Source organism: Cervus canadensis, chromosome 4 (assembly GCF_019320065.1).
Source record: "Cervus canadensis isolate Bull #8, Minnesota chromosome 4, ASM1932006v1, whole genome shotgun sequence".
Classification (NCBI taxonomy): domain Eukaryota; kingdom Metazoa; phylum Chordata; class Mammalia; order Artiodactyla; family Cervidae; genus Cervus; species Cervus canadensis.
The window spans coordinates 27,993,525-28,009,791 of record NC_057389.1 but is presented as its reverse complement, the minus strand read 5'-3'; the positions used below and the strand labels follow the sequence as shown (position 1 = coordinate 28,009,791).

At 41.1% G+C, this 16,267-nt stretch overlaps 1 protein-coding gene across 3 annotated transcripts in view; it reads left to right on the top strand.

The window, feature by feature from the left end:
- The first annotated feature begins 279 nt into the window (after nt 1–279).
- The window catches only part of ATG10 (autophagy related 10), a 249,392-nt gene continuing 233,404 nt past the window's right edge, over nt 280–16,267 (top strand). Inside the window, exon 1 of one of the 3 annotated variants that reach the window (XM_043464732.1) lies at nt 280–434. The gene's annotated coding sequence lies outside the window, so the exon portion shown is untranslated. The remainder of the gene's footprint in view (nt 435–16,267) is intronic. The other 2 variants (XM_043464733.1, XM_043464731.1) reach the window with 2 other exon arrangements.

The window sequence follows — 16,267 nt, the reverse complement described above, 5'->3', positions numbered from 1 at the left end:
AAGGCGCCTCCTTTGTGCCGCGCTGAGAGAACCCACCGCCGCCCTGCGAAGTGCGGGGCGGAGCCTCGGCGGCGGCCGTTGGAAGCCCCAGAGAGGTCACGCCCCCCGGCCCGGTCCCGACGCACGCGGCCCACGACGTCAGCCGCCGGCGCGAGCCAAGTCCCGGGGTGTGCGGGAGATATAGTGCGCATGCTCCCTCTGAGTCGCCTCAGGCGACGGCAGCTGAGGGCGGGCTAGGGCTCTTTTCAGTGGTGGGCGTCCCTGCTGGCAGGTTCTGCTCCTCTGCTCCTCTGCCGTTTGCCCCGGGGGCCCATTGCTCCGGTCCTCGCGATCGGTGGCTGGGCGGTGGGTCCCTCACCCAGCTCCCCTCCCCCAACTCCGTCGCCCCGCCCCCGCTGGGCTGGGCGGCCGGGTCTGGGGCCGAGCGGAGCGGGGTGAGTATTCCCACAGCTTTTGCCGGCAGAGTCTCTTCCCCGCTCTCTTGCTTGCACGGGCGTCACACAACTCCTGAGATAGGGGGGAAGAGAGGGCGGGAAACAGCCCAGCCCTGAACAAAAGGGCGGGGACGCGGGGCTCCCGCCCGTGAAATGCAGGCCGGGTCGCGCTGGGACCGCGGCGCGGGGACTAGCTGCCACCGGGTCTGGGCCCTACTCCTGGGCTACTATCGTGACCTCACCCTCCATTTAGGTAGTTCCTACCCCGGGTTTAAAGCCAGCCCCCATTTAGAATGTCTTTGCCTCCTAATCTTGAAACAAAGGATATTAATGTACTGGGATTCCATTAGTGAAGTGAAGTCGCTCAGTCGTGTCCGACTCTTTGCGACCCCAAGGACTGTAGCCCACCAGGCTCCTCCATCCATGGAATTTTCCAGGCGAGAGTATTGGAGTGGGCTGCCATTTGGTTCTCCAGGGATTCCATTAGTCAAGTATTATTTAACCTGAAGAAATTATTATTCTTTAAGTAATAGGAATTTTTCTTCCAAATAACCTGTCTACTCATAGTATCTGAAATGATGACTGGAGGATGGGCGGGATAAAGGAATGTTAGTTACTTGATTTATAGAGCCAAACTTTTATGATGGTAAAAGTTATAACATCCTCCAAAAGGCAAAAGGATTGCTACACTGTCTTTTCAAAGTAGAGCCTTGTCTAATAGGCCCACCTGTTAGAGACTCAATTATCTAGGGAACTATACTTTTGCTTGACATAGTATTGATTAGGGCCCAGGCTTTGCAGTTTTTTGTCTAATGGAGATGCAAATTATTTCTGACTGGGAGAAAAAAATTACGCTGAAGGTTATTGTTTTATTGCCCTATTTCCAAGATTTTTAAAAATATTTTTTACCATTCGGCTTGTTAGTTCATTATGAATTCAGTAAATCTTTGCCACAGGCTCACTTTGTATGAATCGTGTTTATAATGTCTCAAAAATTACACTTTGACAATGGCCTCGCTCTTTAGTAGTAAAAGCTTACTTTAGACATTAAAGAATTGGAAAGCATGGGCCCTGAGTAGTACTCCTCCTATCCTTCTTGCTTCTGAAGGGTCAAATATGGACAAGAGAAGACATTTACAAAATGAGCTTTTAAGTTTCTGAGAATGATAAAGCAACCCCTTAGGAAAAACAAGTAGGGTAAAGTTTATATAAGTAATTTCTTTAAGCCTGGGCTTGATTTAATTATTGATATCTTTGAAGCCTAGAGATGTGTTCAGTTCAGTTCAGTCATTCAGTCATGTCCAACTCTTTGCCACCGCATGAACCGCAGCAAGCCAGGCCCCCCTGTCCATCACCAACTCCCAGAGTCCATCCAAACCCATGTCCATTGAGTCGGTGAGGCCATCCAACCTTCTCATCTTCTGTTGTCCCCTTCTCCCGCCCTCAATCTTTCCCAGCATCAGGGTCTTTTCAAATGAGTCAGCTCTAGAGATGTGTTAGGGACCCTAGAGGCAGTGTTTTGAGACATAAACATTATCAGGGAACCCTAATAACAACAAAATGCCCTAGAGATTGTTTGGTGATTAACAGTGTCTTCAGGGGCCACATTTCTGGGTATAAAACAACTGGAAAGTAGGGGAATGGAGAATAAATCCTACCTAAAAGCATCCAAATTAAGGAGAGGCTGCTGAAAATCATGCAGAACCCGAGGGTCGTCTAATGTAACTGGCACCCTAGGCCTTAAAGTGCTTGATCGTGTAGGTTTACAGGGCCAAGAAAGAATATTTATTAATATGAATTTAGCTTCAAATTTAGGGTTAGTTCATATCAGTTCAGTTCAGTCATATCACTGTTGTATAATAGCTTTTGGAAAAAAACTTTAATCATCTCTTTAAGTTCAAGAATTTATAGTTTCCTTTTGTTTACTGTTTGAAATAGAATCTCTCTAGAGTTTTAAGTAGATTTAGAAACTGCACCGCCCCCCCCCCCGCCCCCGACACACATACAAACACCCCAGTATTCCAGTATTCCTTAATCTACATTCTCTACTTAGGCTCTTTACCTGTCTACTCTGCCTCATTTCAGCCTGTTCCTAGATTCACTGCCTGCCCCCCAACCCCTCATCATCTTCATCATTTTTTGTAGTAGCTCTGCCTTTCAGTATCCTTTTATAATTCAAGGATTACCTGAAATGTAATTACTCTAGAGCAGAAGCTCTGATTCCGCATTGACTGCCTTAGGTCAGATTGCCACCTTTAACAACTGGTACCTTGGACAAATTACTTAACCTCTCTATCCCAATTTCTTCATTTATAAAATGGAGAAAATCATAGTAACTACCTCATAGGGTTGCTATGAGGATGTAACAAGCTAATATGGTTTTTAATTCATAGGATGGCTCAATGGTAAAGAATTCGCCTACAGTGGAGGAGACTTGAGTGTGATCCCTGGGTCAGGAAGATCCCCTGAAGGAAATGGCAGCCTACTCCAGTATGCTTGTGTGGGAAATTCCATGGACAGAGGAGCCTGGTGGACTACAGTCTGTGGGATTGCAGAGTCAGACACGACTGAGTGACTAAATAACAGCAATAAATTGTACATAATATAAAAACATACAAAACAAAGATAAATGAGAGTCATGAAAAACTGACATGTGAATAGAAAGATGAGGTTGGGGTATATTGGGTGTGTGTGTGCTCAGTTGTGTCTGACTCTGTATCCATGGACTGTAGCACTCTAGGCTCCTCTGTCCATAGAATTCTCCTGGCAAGAATACTGGCAGGGATTGCCATTTCTTCCTCCAGATGGAGTGTATTATACTCAAATATATAGTGGTGGGATATAGACTAAGTTCTGAGCTTCATGATGGTCATTGAAAAGAAGGAAACATATCATTTGCTGAGGAAAAATACAGCTTCCTTGGATGTATTTAGTGTGCAAAATGTATATTGTGATAACAGATACGCATTCAAAAACATACAAAGAAGCCTTAGGGTTAAGTTCATCAGACTTTGTTAAGCCTAACCTGCTTCTCAGTTTTTCTCAAAGAGGGCTCAGTTCAGTTCAGTCGCTGAGTCATGTCCGACTCTTTGCGACTCCATGGGCTGTAGCACGCCAGGCTCCTCTGTCCATCACCAACTCCCGGAGCTTACTCAAGCTCGTGTCCATCGAGTCAGTGATGCCATCCAACCATCTCATCCTCTGTTATCCCCTTCTCCTCCTGCCTTCGGTCTTTCCCAGCATCAGGAGCTCTTCCAGTGAGTCTGTTTTTCACATTAGGTGGTCAAAGTATTAGAGTTTCAGCTTCAGCTTCAGTTCTTCCAATGAATATTCAGGACTGATTTCCTTTAGGACGGACTGGTTTGATCTCCTTGCAGTCTAAGGGACTCTCAAGAGTCTTCTCTAGCACTGCAGTTCAAAAGCATCAATTCTTCGGTGCTCAGCTTTATGGTCCAACTCTCGCATCCATACATGACTACTGAAAAAGCCATAGCTTTGACTAGATGAACCTTTGTTGGCTCAACCACCATTTTTATGGAACTGTTCTGTACATTGCAGAATGCTTATTATACTTGGTCTTTGAGCACTAAATGGCAGTGACAGACTGCATCTCCTCATGCCCCACCCCACCTCTGTTACAATCCAGTATGATCCTACTCATTTCCAAACAACCCCTTCAAGAGTGGTTCCTCCTGATGTTGGGAGCCATTGGACCTTATTTGTCTTACTTTACACAACCTATGCTTCATCTGCTGCCTTTTTTTTTTTTAAACTTAGCACGTTCTTTTCAGGCCCTGTCTTGCTGGTGCTATTCCATCTTTTGACATACTTTTGTCTCCACCTGGTAGGCTCTTATTCAAACTTCAAAATTCAGTTCCAAGTTTTCCAGATTCCCTTTTTCTGGAGTCTTCTCTGATTTTCCCAGAAAAATTTTGACACTTCTTCCTTTGAGGACCTACACACATAGTAAGTGCTAGAATATTGTAGGTGCTGAGTGAATGAATGAAAATCTTGTAGAAATAAGAAGACATGTTAATCTAGTCTTTAATTAAGACTTTGCAAGATGAAAATGTCCAACTGCTTTTTATTTTTTTTGCAAAAAGTAGTGACACTTGGTAATATATTTTAAAAACACATTGCTCTGTCATGAATTCAGACTTTAGACCAGCGCTGAGTCTGGAATCTCTGAAACAGTGTTGATCTTTTTGTACTGTCTTATTTCTTGAATATCTTTGGCCAAGGTCATAAGCTTTTAGTTCCTGGGTCTGGTCTAATTAGCATATGTGCTGACGAGTTAGTTCTACAAGTCCCACTATTCAAAGCCAGCAAAAGAATTTGAGCTGGTGGATCAGTTCAAATCATCATTGGAGGAATAATTTCTCTCACATGTATGCAGAGAAGTCTTGTTTTATGTAAAAACACAATAATCTTGTAAAAGTAATGACACCAGTATCAGAAAGTTTAGATGTCATACAAATCTATTGTTTGAATCGGAAAAGATCGAACTTATGAATAGGCTTAAAAGTTTAGTTGAAGAAAGGTGCTATTAAGAGGTAGATATGTAAAATAAATTCATTTCAAAGTTTGAATTATTTTTAGTATTTTTATTTAGTATATACAGCATGCTTAACTCTGTTATAAGGTTATGTGTGTGTGTGTGTTAGTTGCTTAGTCGTGTCTGACTCTTTGCAATCCCACAGACTGTAGCCGCACCAGGCTCCTCTGTCCATGGGATTCTCCAGGCAAGAACACTGGAGTGGGTTGCCATTTCCTTCTCCAAAACGAACTATAGAAAGAAGGAAAGTGAAGTTGCTCAGTCGTGTCCGACTCTTTGCGACCCCATGGACCGCAGCCTACCAGGCTCCCCCATCCATGGAATTTTCCAGGCAAGAGTACTGGAGTGGGTTGCCATTTCCTTCTCCTATAAGATATGAAATTATAAGTCACAAGTCCTCAGCTGTTTAAACATTGCTTTGTCATCTCTGGTGGAAGAGATGGCTGTGGCTACCCTGATTTTTGTTCCTTTGGAGCCAAACTTTTTTTTTTTTTTCCTGTCTGCATTTTTGTTTTCCTTTTTGTTCTTTAAATAAATTCCATAGACTACCTCTAGGCATAGGTTTCTTTCCAGCGTTTTTCTCAAACATAGTGAATCCACTCAATTTATGGGGGTAAATCTTTTTAATCTTTCTTTTACTCAGCTCAGGAAAAAATTTTCAGTTGTATGCTTGCTTATGATTTCAGTTCGGAAATGCCAGTTATTTGTAGGTTGGATCTGTGTTCTTTGTCCTTCCTGTCAATCAATATACATTGTTTTCTTCTTGGTCCTTTTTCTTCTGTGTTTAGAGATCATCTCATGTGTATATGTTAAAATGTTAATGAGATTCCCCCCCCCCCTCCCCAGTTTCTGTACCTTTGTCTACTATTATATGTTTGAAGTCCCTTCCAGTTTTTTCTTCTTCAGTTTCCTTTTTAATCTTAGCTGTTGTTTCCCCTCTCATTTCTTGCTTTTCAAAGACTTTTTTTTTATTTGCCCTTTTCTTTTTCAATTGGAGAAGGAACTGGCAACCCACTCCGGTACTCTTGCCTGGAGAATCTCATGGACGGAGAATCCTGGTAAGCTACACTTCATTGGGTCACAAAGTGTCGGACACGACTGAGTGATTTCACTCACTTTTTCAATTGGGAGAAGGATAATTTCTGAGTTTTTCCTCCTGTTTCCTGGTGTAAGCCCATGATAGGAGCAAGCTTTCTTCTTTATGGCAATGCTCCTTTTTCTTCTGGTGTGCAAGCTTCAGCTTGGCCCTGTGCTGTTAGCAAGGTTTTTGGTTTTCTTAGCTTGACAGAAGAGGGACTTCTGTAGGGATGGTGTTGCTCATTCTTGTCAGACTGAGTAAGCTTCTTGTATCCCCTTCACTACACTTAGATGCTGTGGGACTCTTCTCAGTATTAGGGTGGAGAGCATTTTGATAGATACAACCCAATTTATGAAGGATAGATCTTTCTGTACTCAGGAGAGGCCTTTCCTATTCTTTAATCTTTCAGGCCTGTTTCCCTAATGAGGGGGATATTTTGGTGTAATTTGAAGTGATGTATTGTTTTTGAGTGTTTTGGGTGGGGAAAGTAAGTGGTGTGGTACTGTTCTTCTGAGGATTCGTTCTGTTCCCTTAACCACCTGTTGCTGACTTTACCTAACCCTTCACAGTTCTCTACAGGCTTCACCTTCCATTTCCGGCCATGAACATTGTATCTTTGGGAGATAATGGTCTTTAAAGAGAATTACAAATGGGTATTGGAAGCCAGTTGTGGCATTTGTCAGTTTCTGTGGTGTATATATTCCCGTTGTGGTTAATATATATATATATATATATATATATATATATATATATATATATAAAATATATATCAAGCTAGCTTGATATCAGCTAGCTCCCTGAACTCCTGAAAACTTAACAGCTGACTCTCTGATACAATCCAGCTCCCTCATACCACTGCATAAAGTTTCTCTGAAGGAAATGCTCCCTAGGTGCTTGGAATATGAGGGAGACTTGAGGAAAGAAAGCAGTCTCATGAATTCTGTCCTCAGCTCCAAGCTGTGGGGGCACTGCAGGCTCTTTTTTTTTTTCCTGAAGGAAATATAGAATTGAGAAGAGCTAGATGCCTTCTAACCCTCTTCCTAACTGGACCTTTTGGTGCAGAGGCCATAGCAAGCATCAGCTACCAATAAAGCTATCCCAAGTCCCTCAAGTCCAGTTTAGGTACAGTGCGGTATCCCATTTAAGCTTTGATCTGGGATGTGTGTTTCAGTGGAAAGGCAAAGAGGGAGTGCTGAGCTTGCTGGTCAACTGCTGTCAAGCCTGAACTGGCTTCCTCTCCTTTTCTGCCTCCTGTGCTTTTTATTGGGCCTCCCTGGGGGCTCAGCTGGTAAAGAATCCACCTGCAGTGCAGGAGACCTGGATTCGATCGCTGGATTGGGAAGATCCCCTGGAGGAGGGCATGGCAACCTACTCCAGTACTTCTTGCTTGGAGAATCCCCATGGACAGAGGAGTCTGGCGGGCTGCAGTCCATGGGGTCACAAAGAGTTGGACACAACTGAGCGACTAAGGGCACGCCATTTATTGGATTACTGGGATCATGCCTGCTGTGCCTCGCCCAGGTTGTCACATACCTCGAAATCCAGGGCCATTAATATCCCTAATAAAACAATCTGTCTATTGTCTTGGTGTTCTAGCATGAATCCTCAAAAGTATCCCTACTGCTAATTACAAATGCTTATTTTGGGGCTTTCAAAATTGGGTGATGTTTCTTGTCTGGGCCTAGGATTCTACATTTAAATTTATACCCTGGGTGCTTCTTTACTCTCAAAAATTTGAGGGCCACTACCCAAGGACCCTGCTAGGTAAATGATTAACTAATTTAAATTAATTCCAGTCAAATTCACATAAAGATAATAGGTTGAGTTCACTTCCCTAGCTAGTAATTGCATGCATTTTTAAGGAAAGAGTCTAAATCTCCAGTTAAAATGTAGAATTGCTGCAGGGACAAGGACAGAGGAACTTGCCTACTTTTATTAGTTACAATTGATCTTTAATGTTTCAAAGTATGCATAGTATGTTCTGTGATAATCACATTTTTGTAAATGATCTGAAGTTCTGGGGAAATTTATATTTCTTAACATGTTTTAGTCTTATTAATGACTCTGATATACACTGATTTATAGATTCATTAAAAGAAATATCTCTGACCCAAAAAACAAAAATCCCTAAAACAAAGAATCAGTTACCCACACGTTAGATTAAAAAATCTCATTAAAATATGTGGCGAGTAGTGAAAAGAATTGTTTTTAAAATTAAAAAGGAAAAAAATAAAATTAAAAAGAATTATTTGAACAATGATTATATACACAGTATTAGAATTCCTTGGGGTTACTTTTCTGAAAAGATAATATTTAATAGCAGCTCATTGGATGACTCATTGGAAAAGACCCTGATGCTGGGAAAGATTGAAGGCAGGAGGAGAAGGGGCCGACAGAGGATGAGATGATTGGATGGCACCACCGACTAGATGGACATGAGTTTGAGTAAGCTCTGGGAGTTGGTGATGGACAGGGAGGCCTGGCGTGCTACAGTCCATGGGGTTGCAGAGTTGGACGCAACTGAGTGACTGAACTGAACTGATCTGAATAGCAGCAGAATAAGCTGCTTTACACTGTCTAGTTTAGGGCTAACACAAAGTTTAGAAAGACTTCTTTCACTTGGTGAGGAAAAAAATTTTTCTACCTTTCCAGTCTTTAGCCTCTATTTGAGCACTTAAAATAAAGTTTTGATTGTTTGAGTTCAAAACAGACAGCTGTTCAGCAAGAGTGAAACTCAAGCAAAATAGATGTACTAACAACTTACACTTTGACCCAGAAGAGTTTTGACTTATTCCTAACTTTTCCTCATAGTAAGAGATGAGAGTTTCTTTGTTTAGGATAGATGAGAATTGGAATTTGTCTTTTACTGATAGTTCATCTGTATTCTGTTTTTACCTCTGGTCTGAAGATAGCTTAAGTCTGGAAACAGAGGCAGTTCACATGTCTCAGGTTTTCCATGTGCAAAATAAGGATTATTCTTGCCATTATTGCTTAATAAGTTGCAGTTGTGGTTATTTCTATTTTTGACCATAATTCCAACCTTTTTATAGTTCTAAGATTCTAATTTCTGTCCCTACTAGACTGTGAACCTGTAAAGGACCAGTGTGTTACAGTTGAAAAGTACATATAAAAATGTTGGTTGTATTTTATTTTCATTTTTAATGATTTGAAATATTCTTACTTGAGCAAAGAGGTAATAATTATTCAGTGATATTTCATTATACCATATTATGGTGATTTGAATTGAGATGGATATCATTTTAATATAATATAGTTCCTAATTTTATAATCAAGCCATAAGTGTTTTTTTTTTTTATTGTATGTAACATCCTTGAGCAAAGCCTAGTCCTTAGATAATTTTTAAAAGTATTCAACCAAAAATTAATTAGTGCTTTGATGTTCAGTCATGTTGCTAGTGGCACAGTGCTGTTAATTAGATAAACTATGACTATTGAGTGAAATTTTATGTTTTGACTAACATTTTGAATAGTTCAGTAAACCTCAAGTCACTGGAGGGCTTAGGGAATGGAGTGTTTTTACTTAGTTCGGTTTTGTTATTAAGTAAGAGTTTGTTTGGAATTTATAAAATGTTCCAAAATGTTTTAGTATTCTTTATGAATTAACTTCAATTTTTCTTTGATTTAGCATCTCTCAGTATACGTCATGGTCATCATACAGTTGGAAAAATTATTTCTGTAACTGCTTTGTTTTGGTCTTCCTCTTCTCATTCTGTATCCTCTCCCTAAGTGATCAGATGTGTTCTGTTATCTATGAAATATTGATTGAGAATTAATATTCCTAGCTCAGATTTCTCTTTCCTCCTGAGTTCCAGACTCAAAATGCCTGCTAGATCCCTTTGCTTGGGTACTGCACAGACATTTCAAAGTAAAACTCAGGGGTGCTACGTTAAACCCATCTCACTTGCCAAACCTGCTTTTCCTCCAGGGACCTGTTCCAGTCCATCAGGTATGTGTGTGCTCAGTTGCTCAGTTGTGTCTGACTCTATGCGACTCCACAGACTGTAGCCCACCAGGCTTCTCTGTCCATGGGGTTTTTCAGGCAAGGATACTGGAGTGGGTTGCTATTTCGTCCTCCACGGGAATCTTCTTGACCCAGGGATTGAACCTGCGTCTCCTGCATTGGGAGGCGGATTCTTTACCACTGTGCCACCTAGGCGGAGACTACCAGTTAAGGCAAAGAGCTAAGACTGTTTCTTGAACCTTTCCTCCCACCAATTCCTTACATACCAAGACCAGCCAAGTGTTGTAATAAGTATATTACACTATCAAAATCTCTTTTGAATCTGTGCCTTTTCCACTCTACTGCCAGTCTTCGTTTAATACTATTGTGTCTCTCCTGAATCATTTTAAGAACCTTTTAACTGATCTCTGTCCAGTCAGATGAGATCTGTATTCTCCTTTGGAAGCCAGAATGCTAATCTGATCAGTTTACTCCCTCTTTCAAAACCTTTTTGAGCCCTCAGGCTACAAAGCCCTCTTCATCAGCTGTGGTTTTCTCAGTACCCTTCCTCTACCTCTAATTCAGTTAAACAAGAGTTTTTCAATTACCAGAACTTCTTGGGTTTTTGCACATTCTGTTTCCTTTACCTCCTCCTTTTGCTAAGTTAGTTTCTGTTTTTCCTTTTACAGACTTCTTAGATGTCACTTTCTCAATTTGTATGTGCACTGAAACAGCTTGCTAACCAGAATTTTGCATGTAAACTGGAGATCTCACTTATATCCTTGAAACATTTGACTGCCTTCATCGGAGCCCCTGCAGCTTATCGACTCTACTGTACTTGCATTCCTGTACTTGGTGCTTTCTGTTCCCAAACCTGTTCTCCCACTGTTCCCCTGTTCGTCTCAGATTTTCCGTTGTGACCTCAGGAGCACACATCCACAGTTAAAAAACCAACCAACCAACAAACAAAAAACCTAAACCCTTCATCCATTATTTCCTTTATAACATTCTATGGTGTAAGGTGTTAAAAAATGTTACCAAGAAAAGGAATTTTGTGGCCAAACCAGTTGGGAAACCCTGAGTTGTTAGTTTCCTCACACAGTGTGCGTTATGAATCTCCAGGGTGGGAGTGACACGCGGATATAGTGTTTCTACACGTATCTTACATAATGTTAACATCTGTGTAGGCTAGTGCTTCCACCAAGTCGTTTTCAAGGAAACTTGACTTATAAACAACAACAAAAAAACCAAAACCCTCTTTGAATGGAGGCTGCTTTTTCTTCCACCCTGCAAGGCTCAGGGTATTGAGATTGCTGGTAACCCCCACTTCTGCAGAGCCAATTTTAGGTTACTTCTTCAGCATCATGGAAATAGTCCTGCTACTTTGAGGCTCATGAAATTCAGCTCTACCAGATATGACAGGGTAGTCTTTTTTTCTCACATGCCGTCGGTAATCACTGGTGCCTTGAGCGCCATCTTGAGAAGGAATGCAAGGCTGTATTCTCATTATCGTAAACAAAGGTATTGGTTTATTAGTGATTATTCTTGATGGTCTTGGCATTGTATACTACACTTACCACCTCTGTGTTACTTACCACCTCTGTGCTCTACTGTCTTCTACCATTTGCCAGTTGTCATTTCTAAGTCTCTTAGTTGAGCTTCCATATTTTTAAAAGAGCTCTCTGTTCCTGATAGCTCTCCTAATAATCCTAAGTGACTTAAGTGTCTGTGTGGAAGACAGCAAACATTATGTCTTATAGTTTTTTAAACTTCCTGAGCTCCAGTGACCTTCATTTCCAAGCTACTTTATATATTTAATTTCCATGGCCACAGCTGAGACCTTCTCAAGTCCTAAGTCTCATAGTCTTCCCATTCTTTCATTGCCCTCCTTTCACTGCAGTTGTTCTTCACCATCTTTCATATGTAATATTTCTTGATACTGCCGTATTTTTATAGCCCCTTCTCAGCATCTTTTATTTTTTTTTTACATAATTTGGACCTTTGAGCTGTTGTTCTCAGTAGCATATTCTTTTCCTTCTTTTACCCATATTCTTTCACTGACTCAGCCAGCAAAACTCAGCTTTATGTGTAATCAGTGCAGCCCTCTCTGCTGGTTCTGACAAGGGGAAGTGAGCTGAGCACTGCTGAAGGCAACCACAATACCTCATAGAATGCTGTACCACAAATTCAGGCTCCCAACCTGTGCTGGGCCTTTCTTTGTGTCTGCTTATCTTTAAATGCTGTCCTCTCATCTTCTTCACTAGCAATTCCTAATCTTTACTTGCTTCCTCAAACACCTCACTGTCCTCTACCCCTGTATCTGAAAATCTTGTGATCATCAGACTTTGTCTTCCTTAATATTCATCCTCAAATGCCTTTCCTTCGATTGCAAGGGGTGTCGTGTTACTCATATCCATCCTCCGGTACTGATGACTATATCTCCTCCCAGCCTCTTTAGGATATTGCTTCATCAGTCACTTTCTCTATTTGGTATTTTCAACTTTTCCTTCTCTCCAACCCCCTTTGCTCAGCTTAAACATCTATTCTTATCTCCTTTCTTAGGAAAAACAATATCCTCCCTTAAGCCTATGTACTGCTTCGGTTACCATTTGTATCTACTTTCCAATCAAATTTTTGAAAAATAGTCTACAAATATTTTGCTTATTTCTGTATGTGTAGTTTTCTCTTTAGCCCATCACAGCCTGCTTTCTCTACCATTGCTGAAACTGCTCACTAAGGCATCAATGACTGCTTCATTTTCAAGCTCCATACATGTTTTCAACCCTTTTCTTAATGGGTCTCTCTTTTCTTTTGACAGTGTTGGTTCTTTGTTAGTTATTTTCTACTCCCTTGAAACCTTTATTCCCTGTCTCTGTGGCATTGCTCTTGCTGGGATCTCCTAACGCCTCATTCCTTATTCTCTAGCTCTTGTGTTTGTTCTTCTACCTTTATAGGTCCCTTAATTGCTGCTGCTCTGAAGGTTTCTTTCTCAAAACACCTCTCTTTTCACTATGCACAGAGGTTCCTAACTTTTTGGTTAAGACTCCTCAAGCAATCTGTTGAAAATTCTAGAATCTTTCCTTTTCAAAATATAGGTAGGTGTATACACACAAAATTTAGTGTAAAATTTCATAATGCACCAGAAGCCGTATTAAGAATCTGCCATATGCATTCTAGTTTGCAATGTTTACTCTCATGGTTTCATTTGTCTCTTTTAAACAAATGAATTCCAGATCTTTTAAGTTCATCTTGGCCTCCCTCCTTAATTTAAGATACATATTCTTTCTGCGGGGCTTCCCCCATGGTGGCTCAGTGGTAGAGAATCCGCCTGCAGTGCAGGAGATATGGAGATGCAGGTTTGATCCCTACGTCAGGAAGATCCCCTGGAGGAGGGACTTGCAACCCACTCCAGTAATCTTGCCCAGAAAGTCCCATAGACAGAGGAGCCTGGAGGGCTACAGTCCAATAGGGTCACAAGAGAGACAGGACTCAGCAACTAAAACAACGGCAATTCTTTCTGCTCCCTTTCATTGCCTGGGTTTAGCTCCTCATGACCTTTCATAGACCACTGTAACAGCTTCTAACTCTCCTCCCTGCCCTCAAGCTGTGCCCTTTAGATACTTACTCCATGGAATGTGAAAGTGAAAGTCACTCAGTCATCAGACTCTTTGCAAACCCATGGACTATACAGTCTATGGAATTCTCTAGGCCAGAATACTGGAATGGGTAGCCTTTCCCTTCTCCAGGGGATCTTCCCAACTCAGGGATCAATCCCAGGTCTCCCACATTGCAGGCGAATTCTTTACCAGCTGAGCCACAAGGAAAGCCCAACCATCAGTAATTTACTGTTCTGACTTTTCAGCTCCAATTTCTGATTCTCTTTTCCTATGGAAATGGTTCAGACTCTGGCATGGTATACAAGCCTCCTGTCAGGAAGTTCATTACTATTCTATCTAGTATCTTTGAGACCTTTCCCATCCATTTCTGCTCCACTAGTTGGAGAAGGAAATGGCAACCCTCTCCAGTGTTCTTGCCTGGAGAATTCCAGGGATAGGGGAGCCTGGTGGGCTGCTGTCTCTGGGGTTGCACAGAGTCGGACACAACTGAAGCGACTTAGCAGCAGCAGCAGCAGTGAGGGCAGACAGATTAACTTGCATAGGATTTGACTATCTCTACCTTCCCTTACTCTCTGCCTATCTCTTTAAGACAAAATATATATATTTTTTATTTGGTTATGCTGGGTCTGAGTTGTGATATGCAAGATCTTTTTTCAGTTGCAACATGTAGGATCTAGTTTCCTAACCAGGAATCGAACCCAGGCCCCTTGCTTTGGGAGTGCAGAGTCTTAGCCACTGGACCACCAGGGAAGTCCCTCTTCGTATATTTACCTTATTATGTTGGTGGCATCAAACTTCCAGTTCTTTATACCCTTACTTACCTTGGTTCACACCATCCTCCCTGCGTGGACCACTGTTCCAATCCCTGCATTCACTCACTGACAGTTACCCTGCAAAAACTCCCACATACCTTACAGATTCAACTCCACTCCCACCCCACACTTTCCCACAACTTCCCCTCTTTGTTAGGGACTCTTCTTGTGCCTACCATAATCTGTGCATTGCTTCATTGTATACTTTAACTTGGAGTCCTTTTTTCCAGTGCTGTCAGAATTGAGAGGTGAGCTCTTAATTGAAAGATTTGGTTAAAGATAGAATTAGAAAAATTATACTTATGTACCTAAAACATTTTATTTCAACTTAAAACATATAAATATATTCATTTGCCAGTTTTCCCATGTATTACCAAGGCATTTTCTTTGCGTATGGGTACTTGATTCAAATTTATTGTTCATTCTTAATTATACCGAATGTGGAATGCATCCTCTAAATTTCTACTTTGGGTTTAAAAGAAAGAACATAAGCCACTTGAGCAACAGTCTGAGTGCAGAATCCTTGGTTTGTATGATTTTTTTCCCCTCAGCCAATCTTTTCAGTTGTATTGCCTAAAACTAGTTCAATAGTATATATTTTCATATAAAGACTAGCCTTTATAGTCTTTGCAAGTCTTTATAAAGTCTACATCATAGAAATAACAGGTATCTTTTTTAACTTACATTTTACTGATTTGGTTTGTGTTGTATTAAAGTATGTATTTATGATACATGAATGTGGTTTGTGAACTTACACTCAACTGATAGGAGTAGAGATGCTTCATAATAAGCATGCTGTAGTCAGTGTTTTATAGAGGGAGTAGACATTGTGTCATTTAACCTGGCAAGTTGAGTGGTGCTTGGTTAAGAGTTTCTACTGTAATTATTGTTACTGGTTATCTCCCTTCATTGCAAGATAAGTTCTTGCAGGGCAAGGATTATATATTTTTTCATTTTTTGTGTATCTAACCTTTGTCTATGCATAGTGCCTACTACTTAGTAGAAATTCGATATGTATTTATTGGTGAATGAACAAATTCTTATGTAGGTCATAGTAAATTTGAATAATCAGAAAGAACACTGTACTGGGAATCAGTAGTATAGATAGATCTTTGGCCCTGGAGTTGAACTGGGGTTTGAAGTTTTCTTCATTTGTATCTTTGAGTTTTCCTCATTTATATTCTTGGGATTCCCTGGTGGCTCAGTGGTAAAGAATCCGCCTGCCAATGCAGGAGATGCAGGTTCGATCCCTGGTTCTGGAAGATCCCCTGGAGAAGGAAGTGGCAACCCACTCCAGTATTCTTGCCTGGGAAATACCATAGACAGGGTACCCTGGTGGGCGGTAGTCTGTGGGGTTGCCAAAGAGTTGGATGTGACTGACCGACTAAACAACAACTACATTCTTGGACAGATTACTTTCCCTTTTTCTTTGGAGGATTGAGGATAGCAACAGCCATTGGGTTGTGTGAGGATTAAGTGGGAATGTGAAGTGTCCAGCATAAGTACCTGACATAGTAAGCAGTAACCAAGTGCTGATTGTCTGATGATGCTTATCACTAACGAAGAGAATGTGGGCATTCACTTGGTCTGACTTTTCTCATCAAGAGACTTGAACTATATAACCTGTGAGTTTCCTTTCAGATGCTCTAAAGTTTTCTTTCTATAAACAGTATTTCATGTTTTGGACAGATTTATGTAACAAATATAAGGATAATCCTTGATTTGTCACATTTGCTGACTCAATAAAGTAGATAATTAATTAGGTGATCATAACCTTACACCTTGTGAAACAGTTACTTTAGGCTTTGGAA